Consider the following 27,047-nt stretch of genomic DNA (forward strand, 5'->3'; position numbering starts at 1 on the left):
GGGTTGTCTACTTTATAAAACCCATTTTCAAATACCCTATTAGAGTGATTAGAGGGGATCGCCCGTTCAGTACCCTCATCTATTAGCCAGAGCATAAAGTGGCTACGAAGAGAGTCTCTCACCCCGGAGGACCCGTCATGTTCATTCAGTCTATTGATTTCAATGAGAACTGTGTAATGCTTTATTTTCCCTGTGGTGTCCTGTGATCAGCTTTTTATCGGGAGACTCTTCTAACAATAAGGGATTTCCCAACGTGAGTAACCCCTATAACAGATCTCAAATACATATCATTATTACACAAAAACAAATCAAAAGTTGAAAATAAGGCAAACTAAAATGAAAAGGATTTAGATAGTTACGATTTGCTTTAGAAATGTAATGACTTGGGGTCTGTTCAAATGTGGTGTATACGTCGCTGAATTTCTGACCGTATTTTTCATGGGTTTCCAATTTTGCAGTGTTTACAGTAGCAGCAAACTGGAGAAGATTTTGTTAAAGAGTCTCTGTCACCAGATTATCAAACCCCTATCTCCTATTGCATGTGATCGGCGCTGCAATGTAGATAAGAGTAACGTGTTTTGTTTTTTAAAACGATCATTTTTGGCCAAGTTATGAGCAATTTTATATTTATGCAAATGAGCCTTTCTAATGGACAACTGGGCGTGTTTTCTCTTATTTCCAACTGGGCGTGTATTGTGTGTTACATCTGGGTGTGTTTACTTGTTTTACTAGCTGGGCGTTGTGAATAGAAGTGTTTGTCAGCATCATAGACTTCTATTCACAACGCCCAGCTAGTATAACAAGTAAACACGCCCAGATGTTACAAACACAAGACACGCCCAGTTGGAAATAAGAGAAAACACGCCAGTTGTCCATTAGAAAGGCTCATTTGCATAAATATAAAATTGCTCATAACTTGGCCAAAAATGATCGTTTTAAAAAAACAAAAAACGTTACTGTTCTCTACATTGCAGCGCCGATCACATGCAATAGAATATAAGGATTTGATAATCTGGTGACAGAGCCTCTTTAAATCTTATACATACGCCGAGGAAAAATGACGCACAGAATATGTGACTAAATTGACCCGTGGTGCGGATTATATATACGCAGCATGTCAATTTATGTTGAGAAAAAGGCTGTGCATTTTTTGCAGAATTTCCCCATTGAGTTAAATCGGGAAGACAAACTCCACAACAAAGGCCAATTGTTGAGGAATTAGCTGCGATTACACTGCGTATTCGCAGCAAATTCCGCAGGTTACAAAATCATTTCAATGTCCTGACGATGACATAGTAACGTGTGCCTGCTCCTCTAGCTGCTCTGTGTACAGCCAGCCTCCTTCGATGACGTTTCATTACATATGATCTCTTCAGCCAATCACAGGCACATGTATTTAAACCTCATCAAGGGAGGCCGGCTGTACAGAAAGCTGCCAGAGGGCAGGGACGCGTTGCTAAGTCAGGGCCAGGAGAGGTGAGTATAGACACTTTCTGCACCAATCAATCCAGCAGAATATCTGCACCAGCTTAAAGCAACTTTTGCTGTGAATATTCGGACGGATTTCCCCGATTGCTCTGGGTCAGATACGCTTCAGACTTCTGCAACATATCCGACCCGTGTCAACATACTCTTATGGCAACGATTGTTGTTCGGTTGTGTTGACATATGCGTTTGAAGCCCTGTCGCAACAATTTCTGTTAGATTTGACATTTGATCTTACGGTGTCCTATTATAAGTCAATGGGGTCTGTCGGGTTGCCAGTGGTATCCATCACTGTGTAGTGGTTTGCGTAATAAGAAACCATGACACAGATGTAAACAGAGCATTAAGGTATGTTCACAAGGCTTCTTTTCGGATGTTTTTCAGGGCCGTAAACGGCCGAAAAATCGGAAGCAGAACGCCTCCAAACATCTGCCCATTGATTTCAATGGGAAAAACTGCATACTGTTCCGACAAAGGCGTTAAAAAGCGGCCGCGGAAAAGTAGTGCTTGTCACTTCCTGAGCCGTTTTTCATTGACTCCATAGAAAAACAGCTCGTATAATGGCCGTAAAAAACACAGCGAAAAACGCAAGTTGCTTAAAAAACGGCTGAAAATCAGAGGCTGTTTTCCCTTGAAAACAGCTCCGTATTTTCAGCCGTTTTTTATTAAGCATGTGAACATACCCTTAGCTGTTAAGAAGTTTAGAAGAAGTTTGTGGTGACCGTTAGGCCCCATGCACACAACCGTGTTCGGTCCGTGATATATACGGTCCGCATGTCGGCCGCATGGCCCGGACCGAACACAGTGCAGGGAGCCGGGCTCCTAGCATCATACTTATCTATGAAGCTAGGTGACAATGCCTTTCCGCGGAACTACTATTCCCGCGGGGAGGCAGTGAAAACTAGCGTCATAGAGAAGTATGATGCTAAGAGCCTGGCTCCCTGTACTATGTTCGGGCCGGGACATGCGGCCGACATGCGGACCAAATATCACGGACCAAGCACGCATGGGGCCTTAGTCTGCAAAATAATATGCAAGTTAGTTCTCATTCAGGAGAAGAAAAAAAAACAGTCTCTCTAGTGCCACCTATTGGAGATATCTTCCCTGTAAGTCAATGTCAGACAGAGAAAAAGAGCCTTGAAACATGCCTAGTTCTTTTAGCCAGGCCATAATCTCCTTCAAAAGGAAGAGAAACCCATCTGTAGGCAGCTGTTTCAGGGTTTTTGCCCCTCGTTGTTACAAAGCAGGGTGCTGACTGGGCTAGAGGCCTTCAATGTACAGTAGTGCTCGGGGGGTGCTGGTTCTCATTAAAGTCACAGCTGGTATGGAGTCTTAGGCCCCATGCACACGACCGTGTTCGGTCCGTGATATACGGTCCGCATGTCGGCTGCATGTCCCGGACCGAACACAGTGCAGGGAGTCGGGCTCCTAGCATCACACTTATCTATGACGATAGGGGTCACTGCCTGTCCGCGGAACTACTGTCCCGTACTGTAATCATGTTTTAGTGTGTGACAGTAGTTACGTGGATAGGCAGTGACACCTAGCGTCATAGATAAGTATGATGCTAGGAGCCCGGCTCCCTGTACTTTGTACGGTCCGGGACAAGCGGCCGACATGCGGACCGTATATCACGGACCGAACACGGTCGTGTGCATGAGGCCTTACAGGCAATGTGTAAAGGATCTGCCAGACACAGCTTCTGTGACGACGCCCGTGGTTAATCAGTCTGCATCTGCTCCTAGGTCTGATAGAGTGACTCGATCTGCTACCACTCAGGCTGGTAGGCTGAGGAGTGGGAGAACCTATCACAGCCTGGCCAGACGGTTCTAGCTCCCGCACTTTGTCTATTTATACCTTCATTTGCTGTCTGTCCTTTGCCTGTGATGCTTGTGTTTCCTGGCTCTGCTGTTCCTGCTAATTCCATTGACCTCTGCTTCATACTGACCCTGCTTGACTGACTATTCTCCTGTTCTGCTTTTGTTACCGCGTACTCTCCAGGTTTGACTCGGCTCGTTCACCATTCTGTTGCTCACGGTGTTTCCGTGGGCAACTTCCCCTCTTCCCTTGCTTCTGTGTTCCCTTGTCTGTTTTGTTTGTCGTTCACATAGTGAGCGTAGGGACCGTCGCCCAGTTGTACGCCGTCGCCTAGGACGTACTGTGCAAGTAGGCAGGGACTGAGTGGCGGGTAGATTAGGGCTCACCTGTCCGTCTCCCTACCCTGACATTACACAATGCAACACAGTAAAGAAAATATGCAAGTTAGTTCTCTTCCAGGAGAAGAAAACCAATCTCACTAGTGCCGCCTATTGGAGCCTAGAAACATGACTTCGGATTCAGATCTGTACTGACGAGAGGCAAAAACCATGAAACAGCTGTCTACACATGGGTTTCTCTTCATTTTCGAGGCGATTCTGGGTTGGCTAAAATCCCTAAGTTTCAAGACTCCTATGTGAGTCGGACATTGACTTACAGAGAAGCTACCACCAATATGGGGTCGCTAGATTGTTTTTCCTTCTCCTGGAAAACTAAAGGTGGCCCTACACATTAGATGTATGTCGGCTGAACCCGCCGATTTTGGTGGGACCGGTTGACTATCTAATGTGTATGGTGGTGTCCAAAATCTCCCTGTGGCAGTAGTCGGGGGAGAGAAAGATCAGGCTGTTGAATTTCAACATGCCCGATCCTTTTGTTTGCAAGCAGTTCCTCTGGCAGCGACTTTCTCACTTCTTCCGAACGAAAACACATGCACGCTTGGCCAAGCCGAGTGTGCATGTGCATGGGAGAATCAAGAGGAATAGCGGTCGGCCAAAAGATCATTTGGCTGACAGCGATCTCAAGTGATCAGCTAGCCTAACTTGCATATTTTGTTTCCCCTGGAGCATTGCCTGTAAGTCTCTATTTCTAAGGTAATACGTAGGTGTACAGTCCACTCAGAATTCCTACTGTCCTCATCGCAAAAATACTACAGCTGACTAATATTAGCTGCATATTTTGGCACATAAGGAAAAATAAACTGCAAGGCAGAATAACTGAAAAACATCCCCCTCCATCTCCACCATCTTACTGTTGAATTGCATTTTAATTATACACAAACAAATATAGTGTTATTTATTAATGTTTCTAAGCTGCATAATGTTAACAGGGGAATAAAATCCCACTAAATTTCAGTCGATTTGAGGGTTTTTTCAGTGGTTTGGTGCTTTTCCATGGAATTAAAACCCATTACTACAACCTTCAGACCTAAAACTGAACAAGGATTTGTGATGTCAGGGTATGTTCACACAGGGCGGATATGCTGCTTAAGGCCAGGACCACACACAGAGTTTTGATGCAGTTTTTGGCTCCGTTTTTTGAGCCAAACACAGGAGTGGACACCAAAGAGATGCGTCAGTGTTTTCTATACACCTTTTCTTTCCTTTAGATCCTCTTCTGGCTTTGGTTAAAATATCTGCCTGGCTGAAGAAGCACAGAGTTCTGGGTAAATGTAAAAAAAAATCCTGAGTTGTGATTTTTGCTGCTTTTCCGCCACAAAAATCGCAACATCTGATATTTGTTGCGGGTTTTACCTCCCATTGAATTAAATGGGTAAAACCTGCAACTAAAAAAACATTGATTACGCAAATACAATTGACATGCTGCGGATTAAAAAACTGCAACGGAGGTAAATTTCTTAGCGTTTTTTTCAGCTCATCGTTTACGAAGAGTGAAGATAAGCTTTGTTCAAATCTCATCCACTCTGCTGCTACTGTATTATACTCCGTAAAAAAACGCAGTGTTTACGCAACGTGTGAACTTGGCCTTATTGTCTTTACTTTTGATTTTGCAATTAAGGCTTCATTCAAACGAGCGTGCCGTTGTGCGTCCGCAAAAAATGGATCGGATTTCATGCATATCACTGTCCATATGGCATCAGTGTGGTTTCCGTGTGTCATCCGTTTTTCTCGTCAGTTTTACTCCTCTGTGAGCACTTCCTGGTTTTACTTTTTTTTTTCTCTGCATTTCTTTTGCAACTAATACTTGAAAAATGGACAGCACACGGATGTCATCCGTGTGATATGCATTGTTTTCACACGTCCATTTACTTCAATGGGCGATGTGGTCTGCAAAAACGGACCAGAACAGGACATGCAGTGAGATTCACGCAATGGATACACGCTCTGTGAAAAAACATGGACGTGTGAATAACCCCATAAAATTGCATGGGTCAGTGTGCTGTCCGTTATTTAAACGGACAGCACACTGTCGTGAAATACGTTCATCTGAATGAGGCCTAAAGGGGTTGTTCAAGATTAGAAAAACATGTCATGTCTGTTTCATGTCTTCAGCTTTGTCTTGTGACTTAGGTGTTTAGAGAGGTTTAGAGAGAGTCTGTGTTTTTTGACATGTTGGCTTGCCCCTTTTCTGCCCTTGGTTCAGTGTCAATTCTTCCTGTAGCTTAAGACCTATGAAATCTGATACAGACCGGTTGCTAGGGACATACTGCCTAACAACCCATTCCTGTGACTGTTAGGCGGTGTAACCCTAGTAACCAGACAGTCAGACATGACTCATCTCTTCAGCCCACAGCTAGACTGAAATAATGATGTCAGCAAAGAAAGGAAAAAGAAAGCTAGCAGCAGCTTACCAATGCCATTTCCCATCTCAACTTGCAATATTTAATAGATTTGAAAAGGAAAAACCATTTGCTGGAGAACCCTCTGAGTATTCTGATGTAATTACAGGTGCCCTTTTACTAGTATGACATCAGTCTTGTCTTTTGATGACAGTATTGTAATGTGTCACTATTATGATTTTTGTTTTTCCATGTCAATTTTATCAGTGTTGTCTCATTACTATTAGGCCTTATTCACATGAGCATTGAATAAGTCCATGTGACGGCCGTTGAAAAATGTAACAAAATAGGACATGTTCTGTTTCCACTGATCCCTCCATAATCTCAAGTCTATGGGGAATCCGTTAAAACAGAACCCGCACGGGGGCACCACGGACATGAAAAACGGCACGTTTATCACGTCCAAGTTTCCCCACACTCGTGTGAATCAGGCCTTATAATGTATATCATTGTTGTCCTTCCATTATGATGTTATGGCTTATGTTTTTTTAAGATAAAATTGACACATAATAATATATGATGTTATATTGCTGACTATGATGCCAGTTCATGTGCCACCATATGGTGCCTCCGTACAGAAGTGTATAACGGAGATATTCTCTCCTAGAAGTAATACATGAAATTTGAGGCATACAGAGGTGCAGTAGTGCTTCAAAGACTTCTATGGGTGCCATATGAGGGCACGGCCAGACGTGGCAGAGTTTTTCTGCTGCAAATGTTGGTGCAGATTTGGGGCAATTACGCAACGAATCTGCACCAACATTTGCATATTTGACAGGTAATTCAGACGTTGCAGAAAACACAGCGGACTTGCCACAGATTTTAGTTTTTGCATTGCAAAGGCTGAAATCCGCAGCGAAATTCCGCTTCTTCTCCGCAACAGACAGTGCATGCTGCGGAGGGAAAATTTCCGCACCGCAGTCTATGGTCCACAGCTGAGTTTTCCGCAACGTCTGAACTAACTTGCCTAAAAAATTTTTTTAAACAAATGTAAAAAACGGCCGCTGGAGAATTCCACAGCAATTCTGCCACATCTGGCCGTGCCCTTATAGTTCCAATCAGGGATTGTACAGAGCCGTAGTAAGATTGTGTATATGAGCACCTACAGAATTCTCCCTAATTTTTTTGGGAAACTAAGTTCTATCCTCACACATTAGACGGCAATTTGATTATTATATTTGTGTATTTTATCTAGCTTTGTTTTTACATTCATTTTACCTTATACTCCCATATTCAATAGATATGAACAAGTGAGCTAAACCTTACTGTGCCGAGTTATGGATTTCTATTGCTTGTTAAACACCACTTTTACCACTCTGCCTTGAATGTTACTTGAAAACGGCTTTCTAGGTACAGCGGTCAGCTAAAAAGAGCGGTGAAGGGGGCACCTCGGGGCTTAAAATGCATTCTAGAAGAACAGTGGATTGAAGGGTATGTGACAGCAGCCACATCAATATAAATCATGATACAAATAAGAGGTAAGAACACCGGTGTGACACTGAGGCTTGTCTTGACTAATCAGAAAGAAAGCAGGAAGCCGCCAGGCAGGCCCGCCTGTACACATCAGAAGAAGTATGGAATGCAGCGGTAAGGCTGGGGAAACTCTCAACACCTTCTGGGCTGGTTTTCACCACAGTATTCAGTTGCATGAACAGACAGAGTAAGTTAAACAGAATAATTAAGCCAAAGCAAACATCTGTAAGAGGCATGTGGACTTTTTACACATATAGGGGAAAACTTTTACAACTGCCCTTTCTAAAACAAAAAAGCTTCCATGTAAACACCACCTGTAGTAATAAACTTTACTATGAATACTGTGATGTTGTCATTGGGAAGTTATACACGGTTTGTCTCACATCAATATCAAATACAGTGTACGCTACAGTCAAAGAAAGAGGGGGGAAAATGAATATCCTTAAAATGTTGAATAGTTGGGAATTATGTTAGAAAACACTTGCGATTTTATCTTGGGTGAATATTTTTTTTTCTGAGATATCTCAAATTTTACAAAAAATACAATGTAACTGTAAAGGATCTGCCAGGCACAGCTTCGGGGTTAACTTCCATAGGTAATCAGTCTTCACCTGAGTCTATCTCTCTGAGACTGACTCCATCTTCCACCACTCAGGATGGCAGGCTTAGGAGTGGGAGAGCCTATCGCAGCCTGGCCAGACTCAGCTAGCTCCCGCCCTCTGTCTATTTATACCTGCCTTTCCTGTTCCTCCTTGTTTGTGATTCTTCTCGTGTGGTTTCCTGGCCCAGCTACAGCTCCTGATTATTTGATCCTGCTCCATACTGACCCTGGTATTCTGACTACTCTTCTGCTCTGCGTTTGGTACCTCGTGCTCTCCTGGTTTGACTTGGCTCGTTCACCACTCTGTTGCTCACGGTGTTGCCGTGGGCAACTGCCCCTTTCCCTTTGCTTTATATTCCCTAGTATGTTTGTCTCGTGCACTTACTGAGCGTAGGGACCGCCGCCCAGTTGTACCCCGTCGCCTAGGGCGGGTCGTTGCAAGTAGGCAGGGACAGAGTGGCGTGTAGATTAGGGCTCACTTGTCCGTTTCCCCACCCCTATCATTACAGTAACCTTGAATTCTGAGGGAATTTTTAGTTCTTCTAATTTAGAATTAGATTACTGCCACTTATAAAAGGGAGATATTCCAATAAAATATCTACCGTACATCTTGGAATATCTTTATATGCAATTTCCTATAATAAAAATGCAGGTTTCACTTTGACTCGCCGAAATGAATCTGTTGGGTCACTATGACATTTTTGAACTCTTCATAAATAAAATTTTCCTATTAAACAGATACTACAAGGATTCTAAAAGCTACATGTCGTTCGTGAAGGCTACATAGGATATAATGTGATAACGTGTACGCCAGCATCTGATTGGCTGTGACTTGCAGCATCCGGTTTTCTGCACTACATTCTATTCATGGCCCTTTGTGTGTAAGATCCATGAGAATTTATGGAATGCTTTTATGCTTTCTGCAATTCAATAGCAAATTATCAAACAACCCAGAGAAGGCATGCTCGCAATAAGTGTCCATAATAGTTGCTTTTAGTTGAAATAAGTTAGTGTGACATAATTTCGTAGAAGGCGTCAAGAACAAAACCAGGATATGGAAAATCCTGCTAAGAAAACCTCCTTTGTGTGTTTGCCATACGGAGCTTTACAAATGACTTGTTCACGCGATACATTAAACTTCTTTGTTTCCATAATTTACATTTGTTATGTTCCTCCACTTTAGCCCCGCAAAATAATGAAAATGACCTTGACCTATTTCACAGGTTTTCTTTGCCCGAATCTGGACATACACTTAATGAGCCACGGGTACTTTAACCCTGACATATACATAATGCTATATTTACAGACTATTTCTTTATTGATATCAGTCACTCCACAAAGGAGCTTTTTTTTCTTACTAGATATGTTAGATTTTTTTTCTTTTAATTAAAGTTAAAGGGGCTATCCTACCACAACTTATTACCTAGGATAGGTGATCAGTGTTTGACTGCTGGGGTCCCACCACGCAAGAGAACGGGGTCCTGAGTCCCCTGTATGAACAGAGTGGCACGTCATGCATTCATGCTGCCGCTCCCCTCATTCTCTATGGGACTACCGGATATAGCCGAGTATAGCGGTGGGACCTCCAGCGATCAAACACTTATTACCCATCCCCTTTTAACCCCTTTAATCCAACACATATTAGGCAATGGATGTGACTTTTATGCATCAGTTGTCAAATCAGTTTGGTTCCACTGTATAAAAGTAAGGGCCTCCCAAAAAACAAGCGTCAACTTTGCTTTTGATGCATTTTAGGATTAGCCTCATCTCTCATTATCAGACTGGTGGATACAGGAGTTTATTAAACGCAGGTTATTGGGCTAGAGCTCGAATATAGCAAATTTCAGGGATGTTTATAAATAGGCTTAAATGGCCGATGCCTTTTTAATAGAAAAGTCCACTGAAAATAAGCTGATCACATGTGTCTCACTGTTGGGACCCCTAGTGATTCCCTGTATTATGTGGGGACCCTTGCAGCAAGTGTTTACTTTCCCTGCAGTGCGAACACAGGGGAAATTAAGTATTTCATGATGCCCATTAAAATAAATAGGCTGTTCGTTTAAAGAATAGACATGCCGGGTCTTCCAGGGAGATAGATGTTCTTTGAAGATGATCTCCACTCTGTGTAATTGACAAAGGTCCCAAATGAGGGACTCCCATTCAGCATGTCCTTAAAGAGTAGTTAAAATGGGTTTTCAAGACCAGACAGTCTCTTTAGGGTATGTTCACACACAAACTCAAAAACGTCTCAAAATACGGAGCTGTTTTCAAGGGAAAACAGCTCCTGATTTTCAGACGTTTTTTAAGCCACTCGCGATTTTCGGAGCGTTTTTCGGCCGTTTTGGAGCTTTTTTCGCTGGAGTCAATGAAAAACAGCTCCAAAAACGTCCCAAGAAGTGACCTGCGTAAAAAACGCCGCGAAAAACGCTCCATCGGAACAGAACACCGTTTTCCCATTGAAATCAATGGGCAGATGTTTGGAGGCGTTCTGCTTCCGATTTTTCAGCCGTTTTTCGTCTGTTTATGGCCCGAAAAACGGCTGAAAATAGACCGTGTGAACATACCCTTAAACTTACCATACAAGGACTGATTTTGCAACGGTCACATGTCTGATTTGCTATTTGTTGCTGGTGTTTCACTAATGGCAAACCATTTTCTAAAGAAAGATGATGATCTCCCAACATTGCTAATATGACTGTGCAGTAAAAATACAAGACATGCTGCGTTTACAATGACAGCACACAGACAAAAGAAATGTAAAGGACCACACAGGATTTACAGTCCTCAAGTTATTTACATTGAGCCCTGCCTGCTGTGGATTTTTTAGGAGAATGCTGCATGGTGCACTCACAGCGGGCCAAATGCTGCAATGTTTTACACAACTGTCACATTTGACTCATTTAGAGGTAAACGGTATGCAGGCAAATGACATGTTTATTCTGAGGCTCTTCAAAACAGAACGTTACTGAAAACATACTACATACTGAATAGCGACCAACATTTTACCGTCATTTTCCTACTGAGCCAATCACGTGTAATACTGTTTAAGAGGACTACGCAGCGTTACTTCCCCACCACAAAACTGTAATATATATTTTTCAGAAAAAAAAAACCTATTTTAAAAACTGTTTTTTTTCGGACATCTGATCAATCTTTCACAGTGAAATTATGCTACATTATACACATTAGATAGCTCAAGTTCGGCTGCCTTTAAAGTAATGGGTGTGAGCTGACAGCTCCTCTTTGCTACACCACACAGGGGAGCTGACAGGTCCTCTATACTACACCACACAGGAGAGCTGACAGATCCTCTATACTACACCACACAGGAGAACTGACCGCTCCTCTATACTACACCACACAGGAGAACTGACAGCTCCTCTATACTACACCACACAGGAGAGCTGACAGATCCTCTATACTACACCACACAGGAGAACGGACAGCTCCTCTATACTACACCACACAGGAGAGCTGACAGCTCCTCTATACTACACCACACAGGAGAGCTGACAGCTCCTCTATACTGCACCACACAGGAGAGCTGACATCTTTGCCATACTACACCACACAGGAGAGCTAACAGCTCCTCTATACTACACCACACATGAGAGCTGACAGATCCTCTATACTACACCACACAGGAGAACGGAGAGCTCTTCTATACTACACCACACAGGAGAGCCGACAGATCCTCTATACTACACCACACAGGAGAGCTGACCGCTCCTCTATACTACACCACACAGGAGAGCTGACCGCTCCTCTATACTACACCACACAGGAGAGCTGACAGCCCCTCTATACTGCACCACACAGGAGAGCTGACAGATCCTCTATACTACACCACACAGGAGAGCTGACAGCTCCTCTATACTGCACCACACAGGAGAGCTGACATCTTTGCCATACTACACCACACAGGAGAGCTAACAGCTCCTCTATACTACACCACACATGAGAGCTGACAGATCCTCTATACTACACCACACAGGAGAACGGAGAGCTCCTCTATACTACACCACACAGGAGAGCCGACAGATCCTCTATATTACACCACACAGGAGAGCCGACAGATCCTCTATATTACACCACACAGGAGAGCCGACAGATCCTCTATACTACACCACACAGGAGAGCCGACAGCTCCTCTATACTACACCACACAGGAGAACGGACAGTTCCTCTATACTACACCACACAGGAGAGCCGACAGATCCTCTATACTACACCACACATGGGAACTGACAGCTCCTCTATACTACACCACACAGGAGAGCAGACAGCTCCTCTATACTGCACCACACAGGAGAGCCGACAGCTCCTCTATACTACACCACACAGGAGAGCTGACAGCTCCTCTATACTGCACCACACAGGAGAGCCAACAGCTCCTCTATACTGCACCACACAGGAGAGCCGACCGTTCCTCTATACTGCACCACACAGGAGAGCCGACAGCTCCTCTATACTACACCACACAGGAGAGCGGACCTCTCCTCTATACTAAACCACACAGGAGAGCGGACAGCTCCTCTATACTACACCACACAGGAGAGCGGACCGCTCCTCTATACTACACCACACAGGAGAGCTGACAGCCCCTCTATACTACACCACACAGGAGAGCTGACAGCTCCTCTATACTACACCACACAGGAGAGCTGACAGCTCCTCTATACTACACCACACAGGAGAGCTGACAGATCCTCTATACTACACCACACAGGAAAGCTGACAGATCCTCTACACTACACCACACAGGAAAGCTGACAGATCCTCTACACTACACAGGAGAGCTGACCGCTCCTCTATACTGCACCACACAGGAGAGCGGACGGATCCTCTATACTACACCACACAGGAAAGCTGACAGATCCTCTATACTGCACCACACAGGAGAGCTTACAGATCCTCTATACTACACCACACAGGAGAGCTGATGGATCCTCTATACTACACCACACAGGAGAACTGACAGGTCCTCTATACTACACCACACAGGAGAGCTGACCGCTCCTCTATACTACACCACACAGGAGAGCTGACAGCTCCTCTATACTACACCACACAGGAGAGCTGATTGCTCCTCTATACTACACCACACAGGAGAGCGGACAGATCCTCTATACTACACCACACAGGAGAGCTGACAGATCCTCTATACTACACCACACAGGAGAACTGACAGCTCCTCTATACTACACCACACAGGAGAACTGACAGATCCTCTATACTACACCACACAGGAGAGTTGACCGCTCCTCTATACTACACCACACAGGAGAGCTGACAGATCCTCTATACTACACCACACAGGAGAACGGACAGCTCCTCTATACTGCACCACACAGGAGAGCTGACAGCTCCTCTATACTACACCACACAGGAGAGCTGACAGCTCCTCTATACTGCACCACACAGGAGAGCAGACAGGTCCTCTTTACTACACCACACAGGAGAGCTGACAGATCCTCTATACTACACCACACAGGAGAGCTGACAGCTCCTCTATACTGCACCACACAGGAGAGCTGACAGCTCCTCTATACTGCACCACACAGGAAAGCTGACAGCTCCTCTATACTACACCACACAGGAGAGCTGACAGCTCCTCTATACTACACCACACAGGAGAGCTGACACCTCCATACTACACCACACAGGAGAGCCGACAGGTCCTCTTTAATTGGTATAGCTATACAATGTAATGTCCACAAGGCTTGTGATATTTATTTTCTGTCAGGTTTACATAGTACTTTGACAGACAGCTTGGGCTAGCATGCTGCACTATAATATCCAGTAAAACAAACAAAAAATTAAAACCTGATGGACCAATTACAAGGAAGTGGTGGAAAGAAAACAGATCATAACGGACCCGTCATATCTGTCATGGACCCTGGAAAAATGTAAGCCAAGACGCCAGTGTGAACAGAACCCACGTGGCAGCATACTGTCTTTATTATACTTGTCATGCTCTGTTCATACTGGTGTCATGGCTTCAGATTATAAAGGAGGCCTTGGCACTGGGCCGGATCCATCATACGACAGAGACAAATGTTCACGGACAAACCCACTGACTAATAATGACTTCTTTATTTTGTGACACTATATATGACTTTTACAAATTTCTGTCTCCATCATGCAGTGACAACAAATTCTGAGCTGAAATTAAAATGGACATCTGGATCAATGATGTCAATGCCAACATGCACTGGTGTGTGAAAGGTGGAGCTGCTCTGACACCAAGATTGATGAACTTGTGTAGGTCCCTCCAAGGTTCCCGTTCAGACTCATTTTGCCAGCCTGGCCTTCCTAACCTTTGCTGCTGGCTTTTTGACATTACTGATCAAAGCTGAATACAATATAGCTGAGAATAAATAAGATCATATAATGTTACATACCACAAATTATAAGTATGAAGGGGAGAACACAATGGAAATACATCAAACATTACAAAAGCTCAAAGGACAATGGACAGAAATGATTTATGTTTAGGGAAACCCTGGGAGAATAAAGACTCTGGTAACCAGCCTACATGTTCATACAAAATCTGAATAAAAGGTCATAAAAAATCATAATAATAATAATCTATTACAATTCAGAGTTGTGTTCAGGGCACATCATTTTTATACCAATTACTAATGTGCTGCCAAATTATAACTATTGTCCAGCTAAGGAGATGTTTTAGAAGAATAAAAAAATATTGATTTTCATTTACAAAGTAGGCTTGATGAAGAAAAATAACCTAGATTAAAGGAATTTAGTATCTACAACTTCCATTGAGCTGCACACATCCTTCACCGTTTTCACGCCCATAAAAAACGGATCAATGTGCCCGTTTTGACATCCATATGATTTCGTTCTTCACTCCGCATCCGTTCTGTTGCTCTGTATTTTGCGTCCGTTATGCTTCTGTATGGCGTCCGTTTTACACGGTCCGCAAAAAAAAAAGGAAGTAAAATTGAGCTGAACATGTCACATGGAACACCTGGAAATTTTGCTCGTCCTGCAGTTGCATGGCAACGGTTCCGCAAATAACGGACCACACACGGATGCCTTCCGTGTGCCGTACGTTATTTTGTCTGACCCATAGGCTACAGTGGGCATGATGAAACCTTGGAGATGAAATGGAGATGAAATGGACAGGAGTAGGACACGTTCTATCATCTGCCAAAGGGAAACACGGATCCGCAAAAATAACGTAAATGTGCATGGTCCCATAGAAATTAATGGGTCAGTGTGCTATCCATTAAAAAAAACAAAAACGGATAGCACACTGAAGAAAATCACTGAGGTGTGCTTTAGGCCTAACGCCTCATGCACACAACCGTGTGCGCCAGCCGAGTCCCGTCATTGATCCGAGGAAAGATAGAACATGTCCTATCTTTCCTCTGATCGAAGACTATTTTTCACGGACCCGATTCACCCGCTAAAGTGAATGGGTCCGTGAAGACTATCGGGTGCCACTCAAACGCAGTCAAAAACGGCCCAAGTGGCACAACGGTCGTGTGCATGAGGTGTAAGGCCTCAAGCATGCTTCAGTGTGCTATCCGTTTTTTTTAATGGATCGCACCCTGACCCATTCATTTCTATGGGGCCATGCACAGTGCCGTTATTTTAATGGTTCCGTGCGTTCGTTCCGCGAAAAATAGAACAGGTCCTACTCCTATCCATTTTTCGCGGATCAGTCTGAGCCTTTCTATTCATTTGGTCCGTTAAAACAACAGACCGCACATGGATCCGTGATTTACGACTGTACAAATATCAACGGATGTGTGCTTGAGGCCTTAAACAATAGTCTTTGTTATTTTGCATTTGATATTCTGCAATCTTGAGGTGCTCAACATTTGTGAATCAATGCTTGAGTATTAGGGAACTACAGTTCCTAAGAATCACTTAAGTATAGAGCAGGGAAGCCACAGATTTACACCTCAGGGATATGGCCGCATTCCAGTTGTCATAATAGAGCACCCAAAGAATTGTATGAGGACTCATTGTACTTCTATAGGCCCCCATTTTTTTTTTCTAATTCATACATACATACATATAGATGTTGTATTATGGAGGCATGGAGGAAGAAATGCATCTAGAGTAGAATATCTCTGAAATACAGCATGGTATGGAACACCATAATGAGGCAACCAGAGTGCCTACGCTTCTCTGGTATGGAGCTCGTGTGCCTGTGTACATCCTGGAGGTCCAAGTCAAATTCCCTGTGGCATACCCTATAGGCAGAGTGCAGATACAGATACAGCCTGCATTCTGTCGATGACTTTGAAGGCCAAAAAGGGAGACCTGTCGCTGTTTTGCTCTATTACCGAATCACTCCACTCAATTCTGATAATAGACCTACTGTATTATAAGAAGTTGCTGCATATCCTATTCCCTAATATCCAAACATATAGCGAAAAGAAGGAAAATGTGGACGATCCCTAGGGCAATATTGTTTTGGTCCTCCAAGTGTATAGTAGGGAATGAAAAACTACTAACCTTTTAGGGTTGTTCTAATAATAAGCACAACTACAATGAGCTTGTTTGGATTAATGAACACATCCATAGTAGTTGCTGCTGTCAATGGACTGGAGATCCACGGGTGCCTTCAGTGAGGTACCGGATCATAGATTTACAATAGGAAGGAAATTAAAAATTGCTCCTTGTTGTTGCTCGGCACTGCCGTTTCAATATAGGCCAAGGGATAATGTAGTGGCGATTCACAGTATTTCAGCCTTCTCCCATTGATGTTGTACTAGCGCTGCATTCCCTTCAAAACAGTTGATAGGCGGGGTCCCGGGAGTCGGACCCCGAGCGATCAGCTATTTGATGACCCATCCTGAGGATAGGCAATCAATTTTTAGGGACTGGAAAACCCCTTTAAGCTTGTGCATGATACTATTAAGCAAGACCCCACAAACAATCATGTATAAACCTTAAATTGCAACCTGGCCACCATCCCATGCTATATGTCATTATGTAGAGAGTTTGGGATCACATATAGAATAAATAGATTAGTTTATTGGGAGAAAAAAAAAAGTGCTGTTGTCCATAGAATGTACTTTTATTGCCATGGAAAAACATTATTCGTATTAGCAAAAATGATGAAACAAAAAGTCCATTATGATGTCTACAAATATATTTTATGATGTGCCACATAATACAGCATCTATTTGGGCCTCTCCCTTTCCTAAACACAAGTCAGCCATTTAATGTCATAAGAATGATACCAGGTTTACTTTTACCAGAGCAACTGTGCCCATCCCCCAATACACTGCATTTATGTAATATCTAACCTTTCGTATATAGGTTAAGCATCCTAGAAGAAAAAATAATATAATACATGGACACTTCAAAGCTGCCCTCGCACATCAAACATTTCTGAAGACGGGAAGAAGAGTAGGGGGTGAAGCAGGCGAGACCTGGTTGCCTGCAGAGGGGACACAATGTGATTGTATGCATACATGACCATCCTTATTCATAGGCAGAACATGGGCATGAACATTTCACTATCACTTTTGCATATATTACATTGGAAAATAGAAAACTTTCAAAAGCAAAATTAAATGTCGGGCTTGCATAAATTTTTGCATAATTTTTGAATTATAAATATATTTTATAGATACAGCAACAGCGATTCCACGTGGACTATATGGACTATTTCCTACAACACAATTAATTGTCTTCTTTCCGATGAAATAAAGGCTTGGATAGCTAAGGAATCGAAAAATTTCCTGCTAGCACCTAGTGGCTTTTCACAGATCTCAGAGCTTTCCTTCCTCTTGACAAGACGACTTTGCTGCCTGCTACATTTCAGGGACTGTCTCGTGACTTCACAGTTTTCCAATCCTGCCATGAGGCAGTGAGGTAATGCTTCATTAAATAGCTTTACATATAAGTAATATGTTACTGTGATATTATGGAATAGGGGTTCTGGAAAAAGGGAAATCCAAAAAATCCCTCAATAAAGTAACGCTTATTATATGGGAAGTTTATATTATTACACGTGTCCACCATGGTGTGTCTTTGTGGATGTGTGCCATTAGTCTGCTTTCAGTAAAACTTGCAATAATTTCCTGTTGAATTAACTATGGAATCCAAAAAGGAAAGAGCCGCTAACGTTGCCACGCTGTACAAGAATCTAGGTCACACCCTGTGCAAGATTTTTTGCTTCAAATACAAAAATTGCCAGCAAAAATATATTTTCCAGACATCTTCTTGTATAAACTCCATATTCTAATCAATTTATATTCAGTTATATATTTTCCTATAACAGCTGGGTGACAACTAATATGGCCACCACTATAGCTCCCATAGAGGCTGTAACCCAGCAGTAATATACTTCCTCTTGTCCTTATTACTGCATAATTAGGCAAAAATATTTTAAAGGTGGTTTCCCATAAGTAATATTTATAACTTATCCAAAGGATAGGTGATAAACATCTGAGTGGTGGGGGTCCGACCGCTTGCACCCCCACTGATCCGGAGAAAGGGCTCACATGGACGTCCCTGTGCACCCATATGAATGGAGCAATGCTGCGCATACTTGGCTACTGCTCCACTTACATTCTATGAGGCTGACGAAGGTAGCGGTCAGACCCCCATTTATCTGGATAAATATTTATTATTATGGGAAAACTCCTTAAAGTCTTAGCTGACTATCTGACAACCCCTGTAGGAGCTGTTATGGTAGCCATATGGGTTATCGAGCTTACCAAAAAAGGGTTAAAAGGGGTTGTTTCCCATTCAATATGCCACTCGAGACCCCTATATGAAAAGAGAGCGACAAGCAGCGGCTCTTGCTCTGATGCACTTGGATCATGGAACTTGTCAGTGGATCATGTCCCTATGCAGTCTGACATTGCCAGCACGGATTTGACTGTGTGGGGACATGCTCCATTTACAAGAGGAATGATAACACAGTTATCAATTGGTTTATAATTTTCCAGGAGGAATAATAGAGCATCGGCACAACAAAGAGGTTTATGAAAAGTTGATCCAGAACTGTTATTTTAACAGGGAATGCAAATATTTTTTAGACATGTAAAAAGAGCTGACCAGTCTTCTTTAAAGGGAAGACCCCTTTAATAATTAAGAAACAAAATGAATAGTGCATTGAAACATTTCAAACATGATGACAACTCGGTAAGGTGTATTTGCAGGTGGAAAAAGTTTTTCTTTTATGAAATAAAGATGTGTTTCTGTGTTATTAAATGCTAAAAGAAATCAGGAGCTTTGCATAAATGGACTGGAGTCTAGACTCGGCAGGATATAAAGATCTCATACCCTTTTAAAGGTCCAATAATCCCTGAAGGGAAACTACATTGTCCAGTAATACAGTTGGAGCGTTTTCCTCTTGGTCTTAAGACCCCGCGCCGCCTCTAAACCACTACCAGCAACCGGCAACCAAAAGATTCCTAAACTGAGCACGAAGGGGCGTCTAGTTTGGCAAGGACGCTCAAGGGCACAGTATTTCAGTCCGGTTTCCTGTGACATCAATGCCAGAGTGCCACCCAACACTATTTACATCCAACATCTAGTAAATCTGCAATGTAAATCAAGCATTTCTGTGCAAGTTACTGCAATCACATACTGACTTTTCACTGATCCACAGCTCTGACAAGACGATTTGCAGATCTTAAAGAGCTTGCAGGGACTTTTAATATATCACTAAAATAGCCTTGTACAGTATTGCTCACATTTCCTAATATACATTCTGTTAAACAGGGGTTGGTGATAGCGGATGTCACACACGGTGTCTGCTGGGGGAGGTGGTAAGTGTTGGTTTACATTCCTGGGATACATCTATAGCATCTACGGTATATTATTGAATGCTGGATAGTGTTGAACAGGTACAGTGTTTTCAACAAAAGCATCTACCAGACATCTGGAAGATACCAGTGTATGACGTCCTGCTCCCTCATGGTGAATGGAATATTTGGAGTAACATTTTCAATGAAATTACAATGTACTGTACAAGTGACAATGATACTTTAACATCCTTAGTGCCAGTAATACTATGGTGATATGTGATGCTATCAATTTTTTTGTTAATAACAGTATACGTAAAGATACTATAATATATTCATGCATATTATGTATAACAAAAGACCCCCCACATACCTATTCCACTACCTTACAGCAAAGAAACCCCCTCCCCCAAAAAAAACCATCTCTAATATTCAATATTTCTTATATTATCGCTGATGAGTTCTGAGTCCATCGATTCCATTGATTTTCACAGGATACTATATGGTGAGATGTGATGCTATGTGTTAACGTTGTCATGCAGTGGGGGCTGACCCTGCTACCTAGTTCCTGCGATATAATCCAACATGCCCGATCCTTCATTTCTCCAAATCTGCCTTCAGAGGAGAATTGGGCAGCCCCCGTATGTAAAAGATCATTGAACATCCCCTCAAAATAAAAAAGAGTTGTCTACTGTGTATGGGCACCTTAACCCTAGTGACAATGTGCAGTATCAAGGAGGTGCAGATTTGAGATCTCATTATTTGCCCATAAAGAGGGATTTGGACATACATTTTTTTTTACCAAACTTGTGGCAGAACCTGAACTCCTTATGGAACTGATGACACACTACTTTATCCATGAATATGGCTTCTTCTTCCATGCTATTGTACATAACAACCAGCATGTATGGAAACTCGTTCTTGTGTAGTCTCACATATCCCAGTAAGGCACTGAATGCCACGTGGCTGGCTTATAACAATGTATAAAGAGACTTTACTTTTTTGAAATGATATGATCGGTGGGTGTCAGACACCCGGGCCCCGCACCGATCAGCTGTTCTGGCTGCCTCTGTCACCGGGATTTATACAATGTTTGGAACCAGATGGCTCCGACCAATGTATGGCGGCCGTGCTGCAGAACTGCCCCCTTTCAAATTAATAGGAGCAAAGCTGCAGTAACCCAGCACGGGCCGCTATACAGTGTACGGAGCCATCTGCTTCCGGCTCCGAACACTGTATAACTCCCGGTGACGGAGGCAGTTGAAACAGCTGATAGGTGTTGGGTCATGGTATCGGACCCCACTGATCATATACAGATGACTTATACTGTGGACCAAAAAACCCCTTTAATTAATAGAAAGCAAATAATGTAGCTTTTGAAGATTTGGTTGTTTTTTTAAAACGGAGGCAAGCTGCCAGGGTTACAGAGCGACTATGGAAGATAACCCACTCCAAGGAAGACTTACATACAACATACAAAGATGCACTTCTCAACTTCAAATCTAAACTCACTTCTGCTAAATATAACTATTTCTATGTATATCTTATCTATCCCACAACCCCAAACAATTATTCAACACTTTTAACCGCCTACTTCATTCCCCGGTGCCCCCTCCCACATCTCATCTCATCTCAGCTGAGGACTTTACAATATATTTTAAAACACAAGATCGACAACCTTAGAGAAAGCTTTAACCTACAGACCCCTCTCCACAACTGTTCCACATAACGGTCTTCTCCACCATTACTGATGAAAAGCCTTCTACCCTACTCTCCAAGTCACACCTCACCACTTGTGCACTTCACCCAATTCTATCCCACTTCAGCCGAAGCCTTATAACCGTGTTCATCCCAACCCTAACCCATCTCTTCAACCTATCACTGACCCCTAGCATCTTCCCTTCATTTAAACATGCAACAATCATAACGATCCTTAATAAGACCTGTCCTCTTTGTTCAGTTATCGCCTCGTCTCAATACTCTGCAGTCAACATCTCCCACCTAGACTACTGCAACATCATCCACTGTAGACTTCTATCTAACACTCTTTCATCCATGCAATCCACCCCCAAATCTGCTGCCTGGTTAATCCACCTCTCCCCTTGTTTCCCCTCTGTCTCCCCCCACTGCCAATCCCGTCATTGGCTACCCATTGCCCGGCAAATTCAGGTCTAAATATTGACATATTAACAATGACATACAAGGCCGTCCACAACCTGTATACTCTAGTATTTGCTACCCCAAAACATCAGACACTCTCCCACAATGGAAATATTCAGGAGAAACCTGGAGATGTATTTTTGGCCAGATCCTAGACTGGTCGCATGAAAACAAAAATAACTTTAAAAAAAAAGGATGCAAAACTCTCAAGGGACGATTGCTATCCTTGAACAAAGAGTCGGGGACTACCGATTTTCGTGACATTACTAGCCCTAGAATGTAGAAAGCCACCATGCCTTCTTCATACAACACTTTTAGTAATCGTGACATAAAGACCTCTCCAAAAAAATGCTTTAAACGTGGGAGGTTTGACTCAAGATTCAGATATAGCAAAAAACTATATTGCCTGGATGGGAAAACATACATAGTATGAGTATTAATGATTGCTGGTGTGAAACACACTTGAAACTAATGCATAGATCAATTTCTTGTTTTAATATTTCGGCCTCCCCAAAACATCCGCAGAGTAAACAGCTGGTCTCAAATGTCAGATCCCCTTAATGAACCTATGGCACGGAATCGAAGCCTTTCCAGCTACCCAGGAGTTCTGGCAACAAATAATTAGCTTTCGTGATACATACTGGTTGTTATCGCTCCTATTATCCCCACAATCCATGTTGTTGTATCAGGTGAGACCCCCAGAGAAGTCATCCACTAGAGTGATGGGAATTCCCACCAATGTTCGTATTATCTTACTTGTGGCAAAACGCTGTTTACTGAATAAGTGGATAGATTCAGGTATAACGACTGTTTTAGAAGCCATTGTCCAACTTAAAAACACCAATGGGAATAGATCGACTTGATTCAGAAAGACAAAGAAAAGGGGACTGGATGTTTCTTCACCACATGGAGAAAATTTATTATCACACATTCAAATCGTGGGAAAAATGACGATTTGGTTTCACCTTTCCAACACACATCATAGTATAACAAAGAGAACCTGAGAGGCTCTTTTGTTCCACTTAAAGAGGACATATCACTAGGTTATATACGTTGAACAGGTTAACTGACCTGAATAGCCCTATCTCGCTGATTTCAGAGCTGTTTGTTTTTTTCCTGGAACCCCCCCATTCCAGAGATATTTACTAAAGGAATCTCTCGTTGGTCGTCATGTGATGCCATACGATAAGTATCCCTTGCACCGACCATATGGTTGTACGGTTTGTCAATATTAATACTTTGAAGTCCATACTTATGGGTAGCCAAGCTTCTCAGATCTATACTTCTATCTATTTGTAGGAATTACTTCTTGTCTACGACCACTAAATCTATGGCTCATGGTCGCTACTTCACTGACCAATCTATGACATTATATTGTTAGGTATCTAGCCCTTATTTAGCGGCGGTATTGGATCTATATGGTACTAATCTTGTACAGTTCCTACATATGTATAATCTCCATTATATTTCATTAATGTGAGGTTTATGTGCATTGTGCAATCTTTGACTTACCATATGATCTTTAGGTTCAATTGCTCTTCAATATTGTGAACCATGCTATTTATCTCCCGGCCGGGCTTGTGATGTATATGTGTGTTTGTCATGTGTGTTTTTCTGAAAATGCAGGATTGATCTGCTGCCTTTTATTATATTTAATAAAATGTGTTACTTCTATAGTTATATTTGAGCCTAGTGCCATGTCTATACCAGAAGTTTCTCTTCCCCTTCCCCCCCTTTTTTGATAGTTATTCCAGAGATATGGCCTACTGTTGTGTTGGCTCCAAGCATGCTAATTTGTTGTAATTAACCAACAGGGATTGAACTACCCTCCCTCTGCCTTGCGCTGATTGGTCAGCATCAGAGGAACGAAAGCTAGCTCCACCCTGTTGGATAACTACAGAAAATTAGCATATAGGAAGCCAACACAACAGTGGGCCATATCTCTGCAACGAGGGGGTCCGGGAAAAAAACACACCACTGGAATCAGGGAGACAGGCGCTATTCAGGTCTATTAACCTGTTCAACTTATATGACCTAGTGACAGGTCAGGTCATATCTCTACATGAAAGGTGTTCAGAAGAGAGATGCAGGTCTGGATGTGTAAAGCATGGAGGATCTGCTAAAGAAACGGTGCACTCCTTTCATGCTCCCAGCCCTGAGGCCATATATTCCTGCCATCTGAAGATTCAGCTGCTTCCAAAGCCTTCCTTCAGCATTCAGTCCGGGAGATAAAAATGTAACAATAACCTAATAATATACCTATATACAGTATGTATACACATAACAAGGACATTACTTATAAGTGTAGTGATGGTTCAGCCATATTCTTAACATACTGTAAAAAGTTCACAAGACAAATATACAAAGTAACAACACATTTTGCTAACAACTGCATCCATCGCCAGCTTGTAAAGAATATATGTGAAAAAGGCTCTTACTGACAGCCAACCAAAATGATGGATACTAATAGTAGTTTATCTCCAAAATAATTAGTAAATGACCCCCAATGTGATATTTGGTCAAGGGTTGTTTTAATCCTTTCAGGCATCCCTAACCAGAACGTCCATTCTCATTCTCCTTATTGAGCTGAATTAAACAGTAAGAATGCAGTATCCAGTTCAATCATTGAGATTTATCATTGTAACAACCTTTTTCAATAGGGAACTAGAAAATCACTGGGAACTTTGCGGTATCTTCTGCACTACAGTCCCTCTGAGACAGAAATGCCTGCCCACCAGACGAAAGTGTCATCAGTACATGAGCATAGTATAGCGGTTCCACTGCTTCCCCGAGCCAGGCTTTCCAGAGGCCTTACATACTCTGTCCATGCAGCATTTGACAACATAACATAGGCAGCCCGGTGGGCAATATCATTATTCATACTCATACCTGTTACATGGGCTCATCTTTTTTTATCCACGTCCCTATCAACATACATAACAAATCAGCTAAAAGAACCATCTGTAGTAGAATGATGGATGACAGAAAGCAAGTAGACTATGCTCCTATATAGAAGAGTGTATATACACACACACACACACTCACATATTATATATATATATATATATATATATAGACATTCCCCGTCATGTGTTAATACGGTGCCTCCATAGAGCGTATTTTATCCCCACCCTCCCTTTTCGATCAGGATTTATTTTATGCCATTATGACATCACCTATCTATAGATGTCAAACATCAAGGACATTCGCAGCATACATTTCTATATGAGCTTTATTAAACGGAGGAATCGTACATACCCTCATTATCAAACAAGATCTGATAGTCTAAAACCTGCGATGCAAGGGTTAATCTTGCCTTTCATATCTCTACATGAAAGGTGTTCAGAAGAGAGATGCAGGTCTGGGTGTTTAAAGCATGGAGGATCTGCTAAAGAAACGGTTCACTCCTTTCATGCTCCCAGCCCTGAGGCCATACATTCCTGCCATCTGAAGATTCAGCTACTTCCAAAGCCTTCCTTCAGCATTCAGTCCGGGAGAGACCCGCGGAGCTGGCTGTAGATCATGCTGCTGAATGCGGATCCGTTTAAGTCACTATATATTGTTTGTATACATATGGATAAGCAGGTCATTGAATATGACCACTGTGATACAGACTGGACACAAAATGTCACGCCTATAAAAATGTAACAATAACCTAATACTATATCTATATACAGTATGTATACACATAACAAGGACCTTATTTATAAGTGTAGTGATAGTTCAGCCATATTCTTAACATACTGTAAAAAGTTCACAAGACAAATATACAAAGTAACAACGCATTTTTCCAACAACACTGTAACAATGCACACAAATAGTATAATGTAAATGACAAGTCACCGGTAAGGTAGAGATAATGGGGTGATCTCCCAGCCAGGCAGCAGAACATCAGTAATGCAGTGTGCAGCATACCCAATGCCCCCACTACTGCATTTCACAACCTGAGCCCTTATCTCTGTGACAAGCCCAACCAATCCATACACATGTAATGTATTCCAGAGCAGTCAAGGGTCCCAGCCTCTCCTCTCCAGCATTCCTAGTGCAGAACCATCCGGGTTCACTTACTTTGTATGAGTGAGGCTTCTGTCACTGCTCCATCCACACTGCTGCTTGCTTGCTTGCTAGCTTGTTCTCACTCTCCCCCACACAAGAAGCACCAGCCTCAGCAGCCGGAAGCTAATTCCAGCTCACAGCTCTCAACTCAGGAAATAATTCCCAGCCCCTCCTTCCCCCTTCCCTATTTCTTCTTTGGAATGAAAAGAACCTGCAGTGTGGAAAGGTTGTTGGCGCCCCCTGCTGTACACTGGACATATATCACGCATGCTATAAATGGAGCGAATGTCATAATACTAACCATTTATCTTATCTTACTGGACCTGTTGCATAGAGACCATTTCTTACATAATAATTAGAGATGAGCGATTCAATTCTACACAAATCGAAGTTGGTCCGAAAGCTTCACATTTGGCAAAATCCCCAAATTTTGGGGTTCTCAAGTGCCCAAATTGCAGCGAGAATCGAACACCATTTACAGATTAGAAAGAGGATCACATGACCTCGGGTGAATTTCCCAATAATGCCTTGCAGCCTTCCCAAAGTGCACTGCAGTTATCCCTCCTTCTAGCCCATCCAATCATGACGGGTATAGTTGGATAAGATTACTAATGCTGGCTTGACGCTTAAGAGCTTGAAACTTAATCAAACAGCTGATACGATCAGATCGGACCCCAAACTAATTTTATTAATCTCTAATAATAATAATAATAATAATAATATTTAACATATAAATTTTTAACAGATCATTATTAACAATACAGGTGTGCCACCCATAAAGTCTGCTAGTTAGGCCCTGCTCACATCTGTGTTTGGCATTTCGATGTTCTGCTCCATCAGAGGAGAAGAACAACAAATATTCCGGAAGTGCAGGTTCTGTTGAACAACGAATGCAACCGGCGCCCGACGGAAC

At 42.5% G+C, this 27,047-nt stretch overlaps 1 protein-coding gene across 2 annotated transcripts in view; it reads right to left on the reverse strand.

The window, feature by feature from the left end:
• APBB2 (amyloid beta precursor protein binding family B member 2) overlaps window positions 1-26,264 on the reverse strand; it is a 304,103-nt gene extending 277,839 nt beyond the window's left edge. Inside the window, exon 1 of one of the 2 annotated variants that reach the window (XM_075859373.1) lies at window positions 26,147-26,264. The gene's annotated coding sequence lies outside the window, so the exon portion shown is untranslated. The remainder of the gene's footprint in view (window positions 1-26,146) is intronic. The other variant, XM_075859379.1, reaches the window with a different exon arrangement.
• Between the last annotated feature and the right edge of the window lie 783 nt (window positions 26,265-27,047).

The sequence above is a fragment of the Rhinoderma darwinii genome, chromosome 1 (assembly GCF_050947455.1).
Source record: "Rhinoderma darwinii isolate aRhiDar2 chromosome 1, aRhiDar2.hap1, whole genome shotgun sequence".
In the NCBI taxonomy this organism is placed as follows: Eukaryota; Metazoa; Chordata; class Amphibia; order Anura; family Rhinodermatidae; genus Rhinoderma; species Rhinoderma darwinii.